The 21,875-nt window shown below is 37.5% G+C and overlaps 1 pseudogene; it reads right to left on the bottom strand.

The window, feature by feature from the left end:
- Positions 1–4,198: 4,198 nt before the first annotated feature.
- On the bottom strand, positions 4,199–20,753 carry LOC108978908 (annotated as a pseudogene).
- Between the last annotated feature and the right edge of the window lie 1,122 nt (positions 20,754–21,875).

Raw genomic sequence — 21,875 nt, 5'->3', positions numbered from 1 at the left:
ACTTGTACATTGTATAAAATTAACGTTAAGATCGCAAATCACTATACTGGGCCAATAGGAAGGTCTGGACAAATTTCATCGATTTTGACAATAAATTCGAGTATGCTCAAGAAAATAGTTCCACCCATTACGATTCAGATAACTCCTGGGTTCGATGATACATATGTATATTCGGCACAAAGTCAACGAGCATAAAAAAAGTGTTTGTATTCGGTATTTGGGACTTGGATAAATACTTAACAGATTTCATCGGAACTTTAATTTCCTAAAAATGTTTTAAAAATATACCCATATTATTAGTGTAAACCATAGATACGAAAATTCTTATATTCACCATCCCTGGGACTAGAAAACATGTTATTATTTTTACCGTAATAAAAGAGATTGATGAAACTCCGATACTTAACCTATAGCAAATGGAAACACAAAAAGACTAGTCTCACGAAATCAATTCCCTACTTTATTTTGAACAACGGATTATTCTCTAATTATACCTATTCTATATATGTAATTATTTTGTGGCAACTTAATGTTTTTAAAAATTTTCATACTCTAGTCAGTATACGACAATTTGTAACATCAAGAAGGATACTTCGGAGACCCTATAAAATATATAAATAAATGATCATCATGGCGAGCGCAGTCGTCCCTCGTCTAATCCCTCAGTTTTTGGGTATCAATAAGACATTTCTCTTCTTCTTAATTGGCGTATACACCACTTACGCAATTATTCTTCTTTTCGGTACGTGCCGCCAATTGGATATTCCAAGCGTATCCAGGTCCTTCTCCACTTGGTCCTTCCAACGGAGTGGAGGTCTTCCTCTGCTTCCCCCGGCGGGTACTGCGTCGATTACTTTCAGAGCTGGAGTGTTTTCGTCCATCCGGACAACATGACCTACCCAGCGTATAGCAGGACGGGAATTATGAGTGACTTATAGAGTTTGATTTTTTTTTTTTGTCGAGAGAGGACTTTGTTTCTCAATTACCTACTCAGTCCGAAGTAGCACCTGTTGGCAAGAGTTATCCTGCGTTGGATTTCCAGGTTGACATTGTTGGTGGTGTTTACGCTGGTTCCAAGATAGACGAAATTATCTACGACTTCGATGTTATGACTGTCAACAGTAACATGAGAGCCTAGTCGCGAGTGCGACGACTATTTGTTTAATGACAGGAGATATTTCGTCTTGCCCTCGTTCACTGCTAGACCCATTTGTTTCGCTTCCTTGCCCAGTCTGGAGAAAGAAGAACTAACGGCGCGGGTGTTGAGGCCTGTCCACTATTATAGAAGATTTTAGCTACTCTATTTAGTTCTGCAGCTCGAATTACTTTCTCCAGAAGCAGGTTGAAGAAGTCGCACGATAGGGAGTAGCCTTGACTGAAACCTCGTTTGTTGTCGAACGGCTCGGAGAGGTCCTTCGCGATTCTGACGGAGCTTTTGGTGTTGCTCAACGTCAGCTTACATAGCCATATTAGTTTTTCGGGGATACCAAATTCAGACATCGCGGCATAAAGGCATCTCCTTTTCATGCTGTCAAAAGCAGCTTTGAAATCGACGAAGAGGTGGTGTGTGTCGATTATCCTTCACGGGTCCTTTCCAAGATTTGGCACATGGTAAATATCTGGTCGGTTGTTGATTTGCCAGCGCTAAAGCCACACTTATAAGGTCCAATCAGTTTGTTGACGGTGGGGTTTAATCTTTCACACAATATGCTCGATAGAGCCTTATATGCGATATTGAGGAGGCTTATCCCACGGTAGTTGGCGCAGATTGTGGGGCCTCCTTTTTTGAGGATTGGCCATAGCACATTTAAATTCCAATGATGCATTCTCCTTATCAGTTCTTCCCCACCGTGTTTGAATAGCTCGGCCGGCAATAAATCGGCCCCTGCCGCTTTGTTGTTCTTCAGGCGGGTAATTGCTATTCGAACGTCTTCATGGTCGGGCAATGGAACGTCTGATGGGGGTTCTACAAGAGTATGCTCCCATCGAATTTTTTTGTAGAATTTTCGAGCATTACCCCTTTCGGCCAGTTTATCAAGCTCTTCGTATTCACACATTTCGGCCTGTTTCTTTTTATGTCCGCAAATGCATCTCGCTTCCCTCTTCAACTCTCGGTAGCTATCATTATCCCGCACGTGTTGTGGTCGATCGTAACGCTGCGAGGTAGACAGACTGTTCTCTCTCTGCTGCGACACGGCACTCCCCGTCGTATCAGCTATTCCTTTGCATTTTCCGAAAACCAACGGTTTCGGTTGTAGCTGTACGTAAGGAGTTTGAAATGACGTTCCCTTACACCGAGTTGTTGACGAGTGCTCTCAGAGAGCAGGGGTGCAAGCCGAGTAGAAAATCGTTCGGCTGTCTGTTGTTCCTTATGTTTGTTGGCGTGCATTTTTTGCTGCACAGAGGCGGGTGCGAATCTTAATAGTAATAAGACATTTGGCGCACGGAAAAACTGCTCATTTGTCGGAATCGCTGCTGGTGGGGACAATTTTTCATTCGAAAAGATATCTTCATGAAATCCGGCATGGGTTCTTGTCAAGGACAACGGTAAAATTCAGAAAAAATTGTTTAGATCGGTGAAAAATATTTGGCAAAATATCTCCCTGAAATTTATCTTGGAATATCCTCAAAAAAATATTCTGATCGGACCACTATAGCAGATAGTTGAACTGTGAAAATGAAGGTTTTGTGTTTGAAAACTTTTATCTTCACAAAATTTCCCTCCACCATTAATCTATCGAACATTTTTAAATATTTCTAACATGAAATAACACCCAGTAATGAATTTTAACCACAATTGGATCCAGCCGTAAGCCCCAATGGACTTCTATCAACAGCAACACTCTCTCTTTTCGCCACTCGCCGCGGGATATTACTAAATTTTCATTGTTTATTCAGATGCAAATAATAATGTTCACCTTTACAAGTAAGTAATTTGTTTCAGCAAGTATTTAATTTCTCATACTGCCAGGCTAGAAAGTTTCAACATCAAAGGTTAAGGAGAAAAGGTCATACTGTTAGGCAAATAAGCGAGTGCCAGTAAAATTTATTGAATTCTTCCATGTGTAGGCTTGTGATATCCGCAGAAATAGTAAAAATGCAAACGATGAGTAAGGCCTTAATAGACGAAGCTATAAACAAAAATTTCGCCGGGATTACTCGCGTATGTCTAACCATTATGCAAATGGCAGTCACATTGTTTTTGACACAAGGTTAACAAACTCATACGATTATGTGGGCATATTTAATAAGAAAGAATGTGTGTGGGATGCAAGTAAGGCAGGAGCCATAGCCCGCTGGGACTCCGTCTTCAATCTTGGGCGATTGTTTGAGGAAAAGTAGATGAAGTTTCACATATTAGTTCTAATACACACACGCTTACACAAATCTACTAATTGGTTTTAATCCAACAGTCATGGCTGAGCAATAGCGACATTTCGGGGTTGAGTCAGCACTGCGTATAGAACCAAAGCCTATTCGCTGGTTTAAAATGAAATAATACTTTCTTTCACCTAATGTTAGCAATGCTGATTTTGTGGCTGCTCTTGGTGATGAAATATTGTGACACATTTGTCCTACGTTATATGCCAAGCGTAATGAAATCACCTCAAGTACAGCTGAGGAAGAACTGGATTGGAAGCCGACATGAGGAGCCACCGCCGTCGTCTGTTCCGATATTTGCTTTTGATAATTGGATGGAGACCAATCGAATATCAAACCAAAGGAACAAAGTTTTCAGCCATATAGAAATCCAATAAACACATACTGAGACTTGAACTACCAGAAACTCCTACCAAGTCTTCCACGATTGAAGGGAGAGAATTGTTTGCTCTCTACCGACGTGGTAGATGACTTGTCGCAATCTTCAGTTCTAAAGGAGAATCCTTTCTGGAGAAGAACTTAACCACTCTTAAACCCCAAGAGAGTAAAGAAAAGCCTTTCTGGTGAACCAAGCAGCGGAAAGCAGGACTTTTTGGAAATGACTAATCAATAACATATGCCATAATGTGATAAGGTATGACTGGTAAATGGACTTTGAGCAGAAACACACACTTAAGCTGCAAATGCACATATCCACCGAAAACTTTAATAAATTATTCATCCTTATACAAACAATATATATTTTCCTCTATATCCGTATCTATAATTTTATTGAAATGCTACCTATGTAGGTATATCCCTTAACATCCTCATAATTTCACTTTACTTCAAATAAAACTCTCGCCTCTCGTTTGAGTGTCTTTCCATTGGCATTTTGCGGCAGGCGATCGATGAAAATTACTCCAGCATGCAGTTGTTTATAATCTACTGGTAAGCGTTTTCTGACATGATCCTTTACTTGCCCTATCGTAAGTTCAGCACCTTGGCGAAGCACCACTATTGCACCGGCCGCATCTCCATGCCTCTCGTCATACACACCAACAACGCACACATCCTCCACCTCCGGCAATTCGTTGATCACCTGCTCTATTTCGCCTGGCCCATATTGCATTCCGTGATATTTCATTATATCCTTCTTGCGATCAACTATATAAAGCAAATGATTATCATCGAAATAACCGAGATCCCCAGTATGTAACCAGCCATCTGAATCTTGTACACGTTTCGTCTCAATTGGATTACCATAATATCCACTCCAAGTATGTCCCTTATTCACCAGAATCTCACCAACTCCTTTCCGTGGCAAATTATTGCCCTCATCGTCAACAATACGTGCCTTAACGCCAGAAGCTAATTTTCCTACAGAGGTGGGATATTTATCATCCGAGTTCAACGATATAAAGCCCAACTCGGTACAGCCATAAGCATAAATTACTTTGCCGTTTTTAAGTAAACCTCTCAGTTGTAGCAAAGTCGATTGACTAATGGAGCCACCCCCAGTTAAGAAAGACTGAACGGAGTGCAAGTTATCTATGGTGGCAGCTGGGCAAGCGACCAAAGCGGAAACATGACGTGGTGCACCAAATACGAAAGAGATTTTGTGTTTCTTCACCAACGCAATCATATATTCTGGGGTGTAGGGCTTATTGGTAATTACACGTTTACAACTCCTGGTCGCAGAGAGTAAAGTGAAGACAACACCTGATATCCAGTCCAAACCGCTGTTCGAGAAGATGACATCTTCGCTGGTTACACATCTAAAGAAATAATGTTGTACCCTTATTATGCATCTGTATATAGACTATTTTCTTAAGTACTTAGGCTTACAATTCATCAATGTTCAACATATGCTTTGACACACATACACATTTGGGTACACCCGTTGTGCCAGATGAACAAAGTATTGCTACTGTCTGCTCACCGCCCAACACGAAGGGCTCAGACCTGTAAAGCGTCATAAGTCAGACAGGTCATAAGTTAAACTTTAAAGCTTAAGCTGCACTTACTTATAATGATCTTCATTTGGTATAGGACTCAACAAGTCTTCGACTGTGGCAATGCCCTCAATATGTCCAGTAAGCGTGTAGAATAATGGATTCAACGAACGAGTGGCTTCGCGTAATTTCTCATAATATTCGCCATCACAAAAAATTATTTTCGGTTTAGTGATTTGGAAGTCGTGGCTGATTGTATCTGTAATTAATACTACTAAATAAAACAGTGAGGAATATTGATGAAGCCCAACTGATCAACGACAAAGTGGAAATTGAACTATTGCGTTACTTAAACTCAGAATTTAAATCTAAAAATCAATTGTTAACTGACCTTTTAGAACTGCAAAACGAACTGAAAAAACGTCTTATCAACAAAAGCAGGTGATACTATTGTAAAGTGTAAAAATAAAGAAGATATCTCCAGAACCAAGTCAGTGCTTGCTGAAAAACTTGGTGATAATTATGAAGTTGGTCGGGAAAAACTAAACTCACCTAAAATTAAAATATTTGATATAGAAAGTGACATAAATAACGAAGGACTGGTTGAAGACTTATGTAATAGAAACAGGGCTTTCTGTGACGGTGATTATAACGTCGTTGCTGACTTTGCTAGTGGTAAAAATAAACGTAGCATAATATTAGAAAAGTCTGCTAATATCTAATATTGGTAAATTACCAGTGCCTAATGTCTTGACATCGAGAGTAGTCTACATCGGGTATAAAAGCTGCCGGGTCTTTGATGCTTTTGACTTAAGTATGTATTACAACTGCAGCCGCGCCAATCACAGCCACAAAAAATGTAATAATGAAACTGTGTATCTAATCTGCGCTGGAAATCATGACACCAGGAATTGTACCAGTACTGTCAAGAGATGCGTTAATTGTATGTATTACAATAAACAGTATAATAAGAGTAACTGTATAGAGCACGAAGCAACTGATGACATCAATCATCGCCTGTGAATTTCTTAAATTTAAATATAATAAAATTATTAAGGGTACTGATTATCCGATGAGCCCATTGATACGGAGACATATTGGAAAATTACCAGTGCCGAAGAGGCGTCAACATAGCTATACTAAACTAACTACTACTAATACTACTATACATGGATACAGACAGTGATCAAGAGGTAAATTCTGTAATTGAAGAATCTGCGGTTAGCTTAGAAGATTTAAAGGTAAAAATTTGTGATAGCGATATATTGATACTACATGTTAATATTAGAAGCTTAAATGCTAGAAACTTGAGTTATTTCTTAACAGTTTACAATCCAAACCACATGTTATAGTATGTATGTACAGAAACGTGGAATTTAATAACTTATCAATTTTTTGCATTAAAGGATTATAGCATACACTATAATCACAGTATGGTTAATAGAGCGGATGGGGTTGTAATTTATGTATTATATTTATTGGTAAAAACAATAACGGTAGATAACAATAATGGTCGCTCCAATTTTATCACTACTAATATAAATATTAATAATAACTCACATTTAAAAATAACTCGAGTTTATAGATGCCATGATATAAGTAAAGATGAATTTATAGACAACATAAAAAGCTCTGCTGAATTTAATGTGAAAGTCAAAAACCACATAATGGTAGGCGACTTCAATATAAATATAAAAGACATGGGCTATCACGCGGACTTGCTCACATCTGAACTCTTAAACTTAAATTGCATTTCATATTTCAATGATACCACTAGACCAAACAACGACCACGGAACTTGTATAAATAATACGCTCGTTGAGACAAACTTTAATAATGTTAACTCAATTACATATAAACATACGCTTACTGATCACTTTCCAATATTTTTAACACTAAAATTGCAATATGTTAAAAACAGTAAGGAACACGAAACATATATTAATTACAAATTGCTGGTAAAGAAGTATAATGATGTAGCTTGGAGTGACATATTATGTATACCGGATCCTAATATTGCAATTAACCCTTTCGCTACAAGTTTTTACTCAGTTGCAAAAAAAATCCAATTTTTTGAGTGTTTACTATAGTTGGCCCCAACAACAACAATCAATGCTCGATTTGAAAAAAAAAAAATATCACAAATGTGTGTTTTGGACTGTATCCATACGGATACATACTTCGCTTATGTTAAAGAAAAATGCTTATTATATATTCAGAAGTAAAAAATGCTAGTGTTTTTTTTTGTAAGTTTTTATTTATTTCAGAAGTTATAAAACTTAAAATTCGTTTATTGCAATAAAAGCAAATACTTGGAAAGCTTACATACTTAAATTATTACAATATAAAAATAGGCTAAAAGTTACAAGAATATTTTTTAAAACTAGTTCTAATGAAAACTTTTCTAAAACCCGGTTGCGTTGAGCAGGTTCTGGAAAAGATTCTATTGGAATTGATTGAAAAAACTTCTTTAACATGCATATAATCTAAAGGAAGTAATAATATCTTACTAATAATTCATATATTTCATAAATAATGATATTCTTTGAAACAATTTCTTGATCCGTTGGGAATGCACAGCAAAACATTACACTTTGAGCATCTGTATCTTGTTTGACCCTTACATCCTTTCATTTTGCATCGTCCCTTGTCTGTTGTGTGTTCCGGCCAATGTTGATTTCCGTCATATCGTGAAGAAGTTGAGGCAGTAGTAATACGCTGTTTGTTTGTGGTCGTGGGAGTAATAGGAATATCTTGATTTAGGCTTGACGTTGAGCGTCCTCTTTTACCGGAACATGTCTGTTGATTGGACCGAGCTAATAGCCCATTTGCGATATCGTTGCGAAAGCTCAATAGGTCCATATATTTATTCTTCGGGTTGTTATTTTCGTGGTCGATACTCTAACCACGAATTACACACCGCAAAATTAATGAAATGTTCAAAAATATTAAGAGTCCACTTCCTAGATCTTATCGAATTTCTGTATAAAGAAAGGAGGAAATCCATTTTATCTACTCCTCTCATATTGATATTGTACTCTGATACAATACTTGGTTGTATTATTTCAAAATTTTTCTTTTTTTCAGAAGAAAATCGGGATACTTTACTCACGGGTTCGTGGCCATGGATTGATGACACTTGTGTACAACGCCCCCATCTAACCATCTGAGAAGAAAAATATTATCTGCTCTTTCGACACGATAGTCAAAACTTCCACGGCCTTCTTTCTTCAGTTCTTTTTCAGATTTTAAATTAATTTTTCCGAATCTATTTCCTCTTATAGTACCTGTAGCCCAAATTCCTTTTTGTCTCAAATGTAATACTAAATTCAAAGTAGTAAAATAATTATCAAAAAATAGCTTATGATTTTTTTCCTCAGGAATAGTTTTTGCTATATGAATCACTATATCAGAACAAAATCCCAGCTTTGAGCCACTCAAAATTGTCCCTTTTCCCTGATATATTTGAAAATCGTAAAATATGCCTTTTGAGCTGCAAAGACAAAATATCTTCATTCCCCATTTGATGGGCTTGTTGTGCATATACTGCCTTAGACAGGTTCTACCTTTAAAGGGGACCATCATTTCATTCACACAAAGATTTTCATCTTTTGGAATAACGCATGCTTTTTTTTAAACATGTTTATAATAGGGCGAATTTTGTAAAGTTTGTCTCCCTCTTATGGGTCTATTGTAAACTTTAAATTATTTCGTACACAATGGAATCTTTGCCTGGACATATTTTCCGGGAATGACGGTATTACGGTACCAATTGTCCAATACATTTCCAAATGAGGATAACTAATGGTACCAATCATTATTTGTAGACCTAGATATTTCAGAAGTTCTTCTTTATTTAAATTAACGCCTTTTCCATTTTTAATAATTGAAGCCTGGTTTGTTGAAAATACCACTTGTTGAAGAAATTCTGCTTAAAGTACTCTAAAACATACTCCATAGGTAATTTTGTATTTTTCTTTGGGTATGTTCCAGAAAAAGATGTTTCTGGAGTAGTTCAGGATGCTCTTTTCCAACGAAATTCTTGAACTTTTAAATGGAACCTGTGGAGTGTTAAAAATTATTGGACTCTTCTAAACGATCCCATCAGCTACGTTACAGTCTACTATATCAAAAATCCTATCATCTTCATCGTTATTGTCTACAGCAATATCTTCTATGTTGATCTTATATGGCCCTTCCCTAGAAAGATATTCTTTAATAAAGCTGTTATTTCTATCGAGTGCACCAAATAAATTGTTAATAACTTCAGATTCTTCTCGTTATGATCAATTATATGAATATTATTTGTAAAATAAAAAAACATCTTTCCCAAAAACAAAAAAAAAAAATAAGTAAATTTTTAAAAATGCTATATTATTTTCAGTTTTATAAATATCCCAATGTTTTTTATGTAGAATGATTCATAAGGTCTTAAAAAACGGTATAATGTCGAAATGTAAGCCAATTCTTTGACATGGCGTATTTTTAAATGCTTGCAAAGTTGACGTATTTATCGTATTGCAAAGTATCCATATGGATACAATAGCGAAAGGGTTAACAACTTAATAGCTAAAATTCAAACTAGYATGCAAAATGCTCATATACAAACTAATAACAATAAACATAAACTTAAACCTTGTATGGCATTATGAAGTCATGTCGTACCAAAGAAAAACTATATAATAAATGGAAAAGGAATTAGGATAATTTTGAACTGAAAAAAAATATCTAAATTACTGTAAAAATCTAGATAAGATAATTAAAATTGCAAAGTGTAATTTTGAAAGAGACACAATCACTGGTAAGGTAAATAATAGCAATAATGGCAGGCAACTATGGAAATATATTAATCAGAAAATAGGTAGAAAAATTAAATAAATTAAACTAGGTAGAAATTTAAATAAATTAAATAATATAGATCTAATAATTGACAATGGTTAAAGATTACAAATCCAAAACGAATAGCTGATACATTTGTAAATTTCTTTAGTAATGACTTAGCGGCTAAAATCAAAACCACAGGTAACAAAACTAATATCAGAATAGAGAACAATGTAAAATCAATTTTTTTAAATCCAACAGATGAAATAGAAATACGGAAAATAATTAACGGTCTAAAAGACAAAGCTGGAGATGTTGATGGTATTAATACAAAAGTTTTAAAATTAATATGCAATTTCATTAGCTAACCACTAGAATATATATTTAACAGCTGTATAATTACTGGTGTATGGCCAGATACACTAAAATGTGCAGAAATCCTACCAATTTATAAATCAGCTGACAAATGTAAAACAACTAACTATCGTCCAATCTCCTTAATCTCTAACTTAGCTAAAATTTTTGCAAAGATATTACAAGAGCGTCTCTATAACTTTATAACTGATTGTAAAATTATAAATAATAACCAATATGGCTTTTTGAAAAGTAAAGGCAACAAAGATGCTATTGTAGTTATTACTAATTTTATATACACAAACCTTAATCAGAATAATAAAACAGTAATAGCTTTTCTTGATTTAGCCAAAGCAAAGATCATAAGATCTTAATTGAAAATTATACAAATATGGAATGAGAGGCATAACAGCTGGCGTAATAAATAATTATTTATCAAACAGATACAAAGTTGTTAAATGTATGAATGTTAAAAGTAAAGCATGTAAAGTTCAAATTGGTGTACCCCAAGGCACGGTCCTTGCGCCACTGTTATTTATATTATACATAAATGATATTTTCAATCTATCACCTGAAAATAATATACCAGCGTACGCTGCTGATACAATAATAAAATGCTCCTGTAAAACTTGGGATGAGGCTGAAACCAAAATGACTGAATTAATGGATAAGGTTGGGAATTGGCTGTGCAATAATTATCTAACTCTTAATGTTGATAAATCCAATTATATAACTTTTGGTGTCTATAAAGATAGTATACCAAATAATTTTGAGATAAGGATATATGATAAAGTAATTAGCAGGGTTGAGCATTGTAAATATTTGGGCCTAATTTTTGGCTGCCACGTGATGAACATATCAAAGAAGTCATAAAAAAAACTCGATACTTTATATTTATATTCTCTAAGTTCAGAAACATAATGAATAAAAAAACACTGAAGAAGATTTACTACGCCCAATTCGATAGTATTGTTAATTATGGTATCATAATTACCCTAACCTGAGGCGGTAGTTATAAAAATGTAATAAACATTCTTGTAAGAATTCAAACTAAATTAATTAGTGATATTTGTGAATAATCATTACGATTTCTGTAAAAAAGAATATTACCACTACAAGGGTATAACCAGTGCTAAGTCTTTAATATTACCAAAGATTAATAAGAACATAGCATATAAGAACTCAAAATATATAACAGTTAAGTACTATAATAAATGAATAATGGAATTAAAGTCACTGAAAATTAAAAGAAAAATGATAAAAGAAAAATTGTAAAGTGGATTGTAACGCTATAGATTAAATATTAGATCGCTAGTCATTGCATAATTTTAATAATACTTGTATGGAATAACATAGAAAATTGTAATAACAAGATTTCCAGGCCTATGAACAGGTGTTAACTGTAACACCTCTATACGTGCATACTATGTATGTATGTATATACTTTGTATCCTGGTGATTAAATAAATAAAAAAAATTAGTCTAATGAAATTATAAGGGTATTTCGTAACCTTAACCAAACCCGAGTTTACAGCATGGAAGCGCGTAGAGGTCATAAAGAATCCGACCGCAACCGAGCTTGTATAAGTGGTATTTTTTGCCACAATGCCGATGACATCATCGTGTCGTAGACCCATTTTATTGCAATGTAATGCCAGACGTTAACACCAGGTTAGTAGTTCACGATTGGTAACTTCATGGCCATCAATATGAGACACCTTAAGTAATACAAGATTATCAACCGATCCGTAATGCTATCTTAACCGAAGTTAGTACGAGGTTATTAATTTTGTCGTTTTCTATTCATGCTTGATTCGTTGGAAATTTTCATCCAAAAAGGGACTATATGACAGCTATAAATAACCTAGGCTGCGGCATTCCTAAAAACACTCCCTTCATAACGGATCACTTGATTGATGGAGGCGATGTGCCGAACTGAGGCTGCTTCCTCTCTACCCATAAACGGAAGAAGGAGTTATCGGTGGAGAAAAGATTGTGGAGGAGGGGACAGTGAGCTTCCTCGCGGATGGGTTAAAGCTTGTGAGGGAGGTTGGTGGAGGGTTCAGCTGTCAGGAGCTGTCTTCAACTCCAATTTCAGACTGCAGCCATTAAGGTAGCAGTAGATTGAGATGTGACCATCCACCCAGATAACAAAGCAGCGATACTAGCTTTGCACTCATTAACAGCACGTTCAGTGCTTGTCAAAAAGTACTTAACTTCTTTGTGTCTTTGTGGTAAGACTGTAAAGGTGATGAGCTAACAAGGAAAGGCACCTTATAATCGCAAGAGATTTAGTGATTTCTTTGCCCTCAGTAGGGCTACCCTCTCCCTAGTTCTGGGGGTTTTAGCGGGTCATTCCTCTATTCGCATCCACACAGTGGGGCTACGAATTACACCAGACGCCATCTGCAGAAGCTGTTTGGAAGTAAGTGAGGTGAAAACAAGTCAATACTTCCTTCTTGACTGCCCCGCCTTTGGGAGATCAAGACTTAAGCACTTGACTTTTTATCATCCGTTCACGAACAAAATTAAATTTTTGTGTGAAAAACTTTTTTATTTGAGAATAATATTGAATGTGCCACCGAAGTTATCCACTCTATTTTACTAACAACTAAGCACACTTAATTAATTAATTAAACTTAATTGATACATACTTCGTCCCGACAACAACGAACCGTTACGGTTCAATTCTGTCTGTCAGCTTCGGAAAACCTCACGAGAATTTTACCACAATAATTATCATCGATATGCCACTCCCAAGACCCAGTTCATCTCAACTGCAAGAGGGATTGGATGCAAAAAAATAATGTAGCGATCACCAGACCTAAATTAGCATTAGCCCTTTAGTAGATCAGTATAAATATCCTATTCGATGCTAAACTGCTGATCCAAGATTCAAAAAACCCTATGAGCATTATACAAGAAGCTGCTTAGATAATTATCCTTTCCCATTTTATATTAAATATTTATACAGTAATACCCCGACTTACGCTACCCCGTTTTACGCGAATTCGAAGATACGCGGTTTTTCATTTTGATTGCCGCGCGAATTAAGAATGCTATTTAGGCAATTCTAAAATATATATTTTACCAGGATATTACTCCTGGGTTTCTCTTTATTTAATATAAAGTTATTATAAAATGCATCTAACTATGTCTATGGTTTATATTAAACTAAGTTGAAGAACACACAGTGCGTCCGATACACTGTATTTATAGCTTTATACTGATGTAGCGTGGCGTGCTGTGATTCGTTGTTTTAGGTGGCATGATATTTGCTRTAGATTCTTGTGGCATGATGTTATCTCCCTTTGTTTGAATGTTCACGTTGTATGTTTTCTTTAAACTCTGGTCCCGATTAAACAAACTTTATATGTATTTATATGCAACGTTGAACCCCGACTTACGCGAATTCGACTTACACGGCAACCGCTCGGACCCACCTATCGCGTAAGTCCGGGGTATTACTGTATTCGAAACTCAATTTTTAAATTCGGCAACGTTTTTATATGATATGATCTCCAAAAGCGGTCGAATACGAAACTGAACGCATCCTTATGAGGTGGTTTATAACTAAATAGGTCGTAAGTAGATCAGTTGTCATTACCCCTAACTCTCCCTGTAATGTTTTGGAATCAGAACATCATATATAGCGAAATAAAACATTTTTCTTCCTCGTCAGGTCTAAATAGTTCTTTCATATTCGTGTTTTGCGTATAGCACCAGGTTATACACACTCCATATTTAGCAAACACATCTTTTCCATTCCTGCTCCTTAACTCCACCAAAACAGCAAATTTCATCGAAAAACCGATACAGTCTTCTAATTCCAACCACTAAACAAGGACAGAGAAGGACACCACGCATAACCACAATGAGAAAGTGATTTATATATATATATTTTTTATTAAAATTTTAAACACAAAATTAACAAATTTTTTAATTAAAAACTTGAACCTGAAAACAACCAACTTGCTTGACGATTTCACGAAATTATGAAAAGATTTACTTACAAATTTTATTCCATCAATTTTATTTGTCGCTTTTCATGTACTTACTTGATTGTAAATATGAACACAGTAGAATTTAGCCGCATTGCTTCCTTTTATGCATTACCTGGTATCGAAGGATTATACATAGAATTTTCTTCGAAGCATTCTTCAAAGAAAAATGTAAGCGGTGAACCATTATCCCGCTGACGTGGACGCGACTCTCACCTAACTATGTGTTTACCTATATTTTGGAGAATATATTAGAGCAAGTATATTTGCCGAAGTTTTATTGGCACTTTTAAATTTTCACCTTGCTCAGAGGGCTTTGTTCGCTTGAGTGTTGTTTGTAATATCTAAGCCCAGGTAAGACTGATACAGCGTTATGTATATCAAAGTTATCAGGATGACGAGAAGATTTGAAAAACGGGAGACTGCCTATCCGAGAGCAGTAACTTGAGCAAAATTTAAGATTTATATGAAATTTCGTAGACATGTTCCCTATCTCTCATACTCTTGGTATTGGATTTAATTATAGGAAGGCTGATACAATACCATTCTTCTATTAATAATGAATAAAAAGCTAGAACTAAGCTACATTTTCAGCAGAGCCCCTTCATACAAACAACTAACGCTTAAACAAGCAAAATTTCTGAGAACAAGTTTTTTATGAGGCGGTATTAATACCATGTGAAAATAGATGATATCGGATTATAACCATATATAAGGGTTATATTTAAATTATACTTAAATTGCGATGACTCACTATGAATATGCTATAATCAACAAGTTTCACATCAGACTGATTGATAATAAAATACAGCCAAACCAAAAATGTCTAACATCGTTTCAACAATGCCTCTAACCCTCGTATACCTATTAACTATTTTTTCAACAGAGAGATAGAGTAAAGATTAGGTATTGCACTGCGACAAACGGTCTGTTGTGACCTCTCCTATATCACATATTCAGCATCCTGAACAATTCCAGGAAGGAGGCGGTATTTATCTCGAAGGAGACTAATTAATTCCTTAAATCTTGCGATATTTTACCCTCCTAGAAGCAGCTTGGCGAGGCACATTCCTGCTGCGTGCGTCCGATGCTGTTCTCTCCCCACTCTCTCCTCCAAGCGGAGCAGCTCCTTAAGAGTGTGTGACCCCACTGCGAGTCATGGCTTTAGTCGCATCATCGTAAATGCTGTCGTAGAGCTAGCTAGTTCATTGCCTGCTACCACTTTATGCCCCGGCACTCAGAATATGTGTGCCCGATCGCCCACTGACAGCCTTCCTATACATTCCTCCACTACAAGCAATCTAACCTAATATGCTGATATTCCTTTTAGTATCGCTTGACAATCGCTAAGAATGGCGATACGCTGGCTGCGATAGTTGCAGTAGTATGGATAGTTTAGTATGCGGTCTCTTAATGCCTTCCCGCAATGTTTTCTAATCGTCAGTGTACCACTGGATAGTGCTACCTCTCAGCAGTAGATCAAGTGACGAGTCATTCAACTCTGCTTTGCTGAGGAGAGTAACTCTAAAATTCCTTGTAAAGTTGATCATCTTTGTTACGTCGTCTATTGGAAGAGGAGCCAGTGGTGTGTTTTCCTTTAGGGCCTTCATTTCTTGAGATAACATTGTCTTGCCTTTGCCGTAACTCTCTGGCATTAGCAGCATGGTAAATTTCGATTCCTGTTTAATCAGTAGATGCACCGGTGTGAGGTCTAGCATTACTTCAAGTGCTGCACTAGGGCAAGGGAACATTGCCCAGCAACTTCTCCATAAATAACAATAGGCCTTACGATCATGGTATACAGCCTTCTTTAGATACTTGGCTTGCAGCCCTAGGATCTCTCTGCTAAGCATTTGCACATCGTGAGCGCGTTGTTGGCTTTGGACAGCGTTAGATCCACAGGCCACCGAGTGTTAGGGGCCTCAAGCCCGGAAAAGATATTGGCTTAGTAAAAGGGACTACTGTGGGTTTTGCCGGGTTGATATTTGGAGCTACCGTGTTACACCATCCCTTTGCTAGACTTAAGCCCTTTGAATTGCCTTTCTCCATTATGACAATGTCATCGGCGTATCCTGAACAACGAGGAGTCCCATCGCTAATGAGCAACTCAAGGAGCTCATCTACTACTAGGCTATGGTTGTGTTTTTGTTGTGGCCTTTGTTTTTTTTTTTTCTGAGTTGCTCTTACCATCAGGCCAACTGGTATATCCTGAGGAACACCCTAGGCGCACACATGCAGTCCCTTCCAACCGTAATGAGCAACGCCTTGCAGCACCACTCCACCGGAAGGGAGGAGTCGAGTATGCCTTGCGACTTAAGCCCCTGCAGAACGAGAAGGCGTCTTCTATTCGCAGAGACTTTTTAGTAAGGTTTGCCATTTCATGGAAAGATATATGATCCAAAAACGAGTCAAAATTGTTAAAATTTACTACCAAAACTCAGAGTCAGTTTCCTTGACTTTAAGACCGATTTATAGTCGTCATAATCGTTCTGCATTGTGACAAAAACGTACCTAGAAATTGTAAAGAAAACGCTAAATAGTGTGTTTAAATAAGTTAAGCATCCACCCCCTCTATCCGATAAAACTGGCGCATCCTAATAAGAGAGCGCAATTCACCACAGGATGCTACTGCACCACAACACCAATATAACTCAGCACACCTATACACCAACACTACCAACAAAAGGAATGGACAACGTTGAAGCTGGCTCACACACACATACACTGCGCCCATCAACATTCGACACACTGTGCACGTCGGCATTCTCACATTTTCCTCTACAAGATACGTTATATACGTCAACATCTCGCTCCTCAACCGCGATTACTCAGTTCGACCTCGATTCGCGGAACCTCGATCGCCAGCTCCGGCAAATCATTATCTTTATAAAATATAAATTTATTTTATAAATAAAGTTATTAAAAAACCAAAGTGTAAAAGTGTTTTTATTTTAATTAAAGCAGTAGTGTGTGCTCCACAATATATTGGATACAATTACATCGGCTAGTTTGTTCATAGTGGTTTCCAAAGTAAAAAGGACTTAAGAAAAACACACCAAATGCTTTTTTCGGCGAAATCCATTTATTTGATTCAAAATACAGCTTTTTGCACGGTCGAAATGCATGCCGAACGAGTGTTTCAACTAGGTGGCCGGTATGGCCGTCAATATGCCGATGCAAGCCTTTTGAATGGCCTCTACGTCAGCATAACGCTTTCCTTTCACGGGCCGAACATGTCGAATACGGCCACCGAAACGCTTCAAGACTCCAAGGTAAAATACCGCATTAAAGTTTTGGCCGGGTAGAACAAATTTTTTGTGGGCAATGCCCTTGCAGTCATAAAAACAAATCGGCATTGTCTTCACTTTTGACTTCTACATGCGCGATTTTTTGGGTTTCGGCTCGTCCGATGCCTTCCATTAAGCACTCTGGCGTTTTCTTTCGGGATCATATTGGAAACAGCACGTTTCGTCACCAGTCACAATGTTGTAAAGGAAGTTTTTGTCCTTTTTGACCTCTTTAATGACGTTCTTCGGATGTTGGATTCTGAGCAATATAATGAAATTCTCACTGGACTATCGATAAAGATAGCATATTCTAATGCAAAAGTCGGCATATAGATGGCGCCACCATTGGACGTTCTGTTTACTTTGGAACGCATGTTGTACATTTTGTTAAATAGTTTCGTGTGTTTAAATAATGGCAAAGGAAACAAATTTATTTTAATTTTTAAAAAGTACAAGTAACTTTACAAATAATGACCTGCATCTCTTTCGTTTGAATGCAGGGTTTGTCCGGAAAGTATTAGGACTAATTTTCTTCCGCCGCGACTGTATTCGGTACAGGACTGGTCAGTTGTCAAGCACCAGGAGAGTCAGGACAAGCTAAAAATGCAATGTTCGTTAAAGTAAAGATGTTGCTTTAGCAAGAAGTGGCGTGTTTTGGTGGCACCAGGTCTTTTTAAAGGCCAGGAAAAGGTCGATAGGGAAGACCGTGAAATCTATGCTCATTGTCTTTTTGACATAAAAGGCATTGTCTACCAAGATTATGTTCCTCCTGAACAAACTGTCAACGCCAAGTTCTACGTGGAAGTCCTCAAAAGACTCAAACGAAGGACGAATCGGGTCCGACAAGACATCGCAGCCGATTGGAAGTTGTACAACAACAACGCCCCGGCTGACACCACCTTTTCTTGAGAACACCTACAGTCCAGATGTGGCCACACTGACTTTTTTGTTTCCTTTCCTGAAAAAAAAATATAAAATTCAAGCATTTCGAGACGACAGAGGTGATCCAAGACTATTAAGGCTATTCCGGAGAATGCTTTCCGTGACGCCTTCAATACTTGGAAATCGTGATGGCACCCAATCCAGACGATCTCCCCTACGAGCGAACAAAGATGGACTTAGGTCAACCTAAAACCTCTCCGGGAAGTGCCCTCACAGATGTGTCCTTTCCCTGTCCTCCACGCTGATCGTATAAGTATCATCCTGTTTTTTAATGGCTAATACTGAGTCTGTCTTGCCTATAGACAAAGCATTGTGCAGTCTAGCTGATTCAAGGGTCGAGAATGCACTGTTACAGAATTTCCTTAAACTGTTTGACTTCGCGCACCTAATCTCTGTGGCCGTCTCCCTGAAAGAGGTCAATGCAAGAACCAAGGACCTGCTCCGTTGAAAACATTGAAATACAGAAGAAATCTGAATCGTTTATAACCACTACACAACAACGAGGTCTCTCACTTGAGCGATCCCAAATTACCTTGTTATTCCTCGAATTGAGGCCTTTTACCTCTCCTCTAAATTCCCACGGTCCCTGGATCGGAAGAATACCCAAGGTGCTCGTCCTCACCAACCTGCCTCTCTAAACCGTCGAGGAGCTCCTGAATGAAGAGTTTCACTCATTCCTGCTCGTTGGGAGACCCGTTCTGCTCTCCTTCAACGACAGCGTTAGTCTCAACCTACTCAGCTGAGTTGAGTGAGTCGGTTCCTCGTCCAACTGCATTATTGGCTAGGCGCATTTGGTTGGTGCGTTGTCCTCCGTCCGCCTGTGACTTGTTTCCCTTAATCCTTTTCGAATTTGGCGGTTCCTGAAGCATTATCTGTCCGCTTTTCCGATTCGCTACCTCTTGAAGTGCCGTCCTTTCGCTAGCCCGCGTCGTCAACGAGGTTGCGCAGTGGACACCTTCTGTTGAGTGGCGCTGCAAGAGGGCACATCATCTCGCGTTCTCCCGGCGAAAGAGCAGGAAGCTTGCATTATCCTCTGAGCCGCTCTTACCTGAAGTTTGAATGTTGCAGCCAGTTGCTGTTGTCTTAGTTGTTGCTTTTGTTGAGTTACTCATTTTGGATCTTTCGACCATCAGCATAGCTAGGTGAGCCTACTGGTCTAGGAAGGGCAAAGTTCGGGTGCAACTGAACATTTTATACTCTTGCAACTTGCAAGAATCAAAGCCAGGGGAATACCAAACACATAAAGTAAAGTCAGTTCGAAAATCCTGGTACATGGGGGTAAGTCAAGCTCAAATTTATCTATTTTACGCACAAAGATACACATATGTAAATATAACAAACTAGCTCATTTTCATTGAGGTAACCCACATATTGGGCGATATGTGTGGTACAAGTCACCTGAAACTTTGATTATCTTTATATTATGTATATGTTGGCTAACGGGGGTATTAATCCGATTCAACCCATTTTTGACCTACAGATATACCATTGTCAGAGGAGTACTGTCCCGGATCAAGTATATACATAGCTCAGATATTCACCGATATTTTCGGTCAAAGGTCAACTATAGACAAGGGGGCCAAATTTTCGGTACCTAGGGTCTTGAACAGTTTTTGTTGGTTTTAAAAAATGTTTTTTCATAAGGTGGCACCAAAGTCGTTATTTGTGCAAAGTTTAATCCCGTTATATTAATTGCTTCTAGATTTGTGCACTGGAAAGTAAGGTATCAAGTGGAATTTCAAATTTTGCTATATGAGAAGTAGGTGTGGTCATTGTCCGATATCAATAATTTTCACAGAGTGCCATAGGCATATGAAAAAATGCCACAAACCAAATTTTGTCGAAATCGGTCAGTCGGGTCCCGAGATATGGGATTTCACCACAACGTTGGCGATTTACCCCGGCCCTTAAAGCCCTTGTTATACTAACTCATCGGCAAAATTCTATAAATAATTGGAATCGTGAAATAACGGTGTATTCGGACCAGTTCACACGCGCTCTTCATTATCGTAAGAACATTCTGAGGACCCCATAATTCAACAACGACCAATTTCTTGCTCCGGCAATTTTAAGCACAAGCATATATTTTCCCGTAGTTCCTAGGTGGAACATACAGCCTCACGGTATTAAATTAATTAAATTCAAAAACTAACAGCTTTTAGCCGCATAATTGACACAAAATGTTTCTGAAATGCTTTACATGAACTTTCGCTCTCCATTTAGTCTCAATGCATAAAAATATCAAAATGGGCTCCACAAAATGGGAGAGAAGCGCGGCCAAAACCTTTCGTAGAGTGTTAGCGGCGATACATACCTATATGACCTATATTTATGAATTATATAGTAGAGAAATATGTTTGCCGCAGTTTTATTGGAACTTTTAAATTTTCTAAATCATCTTGCCTCAGATAGCTTTGTTCACCCTAGGGTTGTTTATAATGCCTAAAATCGAGACTAATACAGCGTTATGAAGTATTGAAACCCGGGAGACTGCCTATCCGCCAGGCTGTCTGCGCGAGCAATAACTTGATTAGAATTTAAAATTTTGTTTGAACCAAAACACTGACAACAGCTATAATTTTTTCATGCTTACACGAAAATTACATTTCAGAAAAATCAAATAAATCTCTTTGGTCATGTTGCATTCAATAAATAGATTGCATTCAATAAATGCCATAGACCTCTACAGCATACCTGAACCGCCGCCATGTTTCACCGTCCTGACTAAATTTTTACTTCGCTGCGCCGTGTTTGGCTTCCTCTACACAATTTGTTGTCCATCAGATTCCAAAATGTTTATCTTTGTTTCTTCAGTGAACATTACACTTTTCCAGTACCTTAAAAATTTATCGTCGTGAGCTTTCGCGATTTCAAGCCCTTTTTACTTATTTGCACTAGAGTTAAATGGCCTTTGCTATATATCCATGTCAATTATATTTGCGAAGAACACGATGAACTGTTTGGGTTGATATTGCCTTATTTATTGTGTTTGACACTACAGCCATTAAGTTAGACACACTTCTCTTTGGGTTTATGTCCACTTTACGTACAATATTGCGCCCATCAATATCAGCCAAATTTTTCGGCCTCTCGCATTGGAATGACGCAATCTTTACCATATCTCTTATTTATAATTTTACCTTATTAGTCACTAA

This window comes from Bactrocera latifrons, unplaced genomic scaffold (genome assembly GCF_001853355.1).
Source record: "Bactrocera latifrons isolate USDA-ARS-PBARC rearing strain unplaced genomic scaffold, ASM185335v1 scaffold_13, whole genome shotgun sequence".
Taxonomy (NCBI): domain Eukaryota; kingdom Metazoa; phylum Arthropoda; class Insecta; order Diptera; family Tephritidae; genus Bactrocera; species Bactrocera latifrons.
Note: the sequence above shows the minus strand (reverse complement) of the source record. Positions and strands in the feature narration are given on the sequence as shown.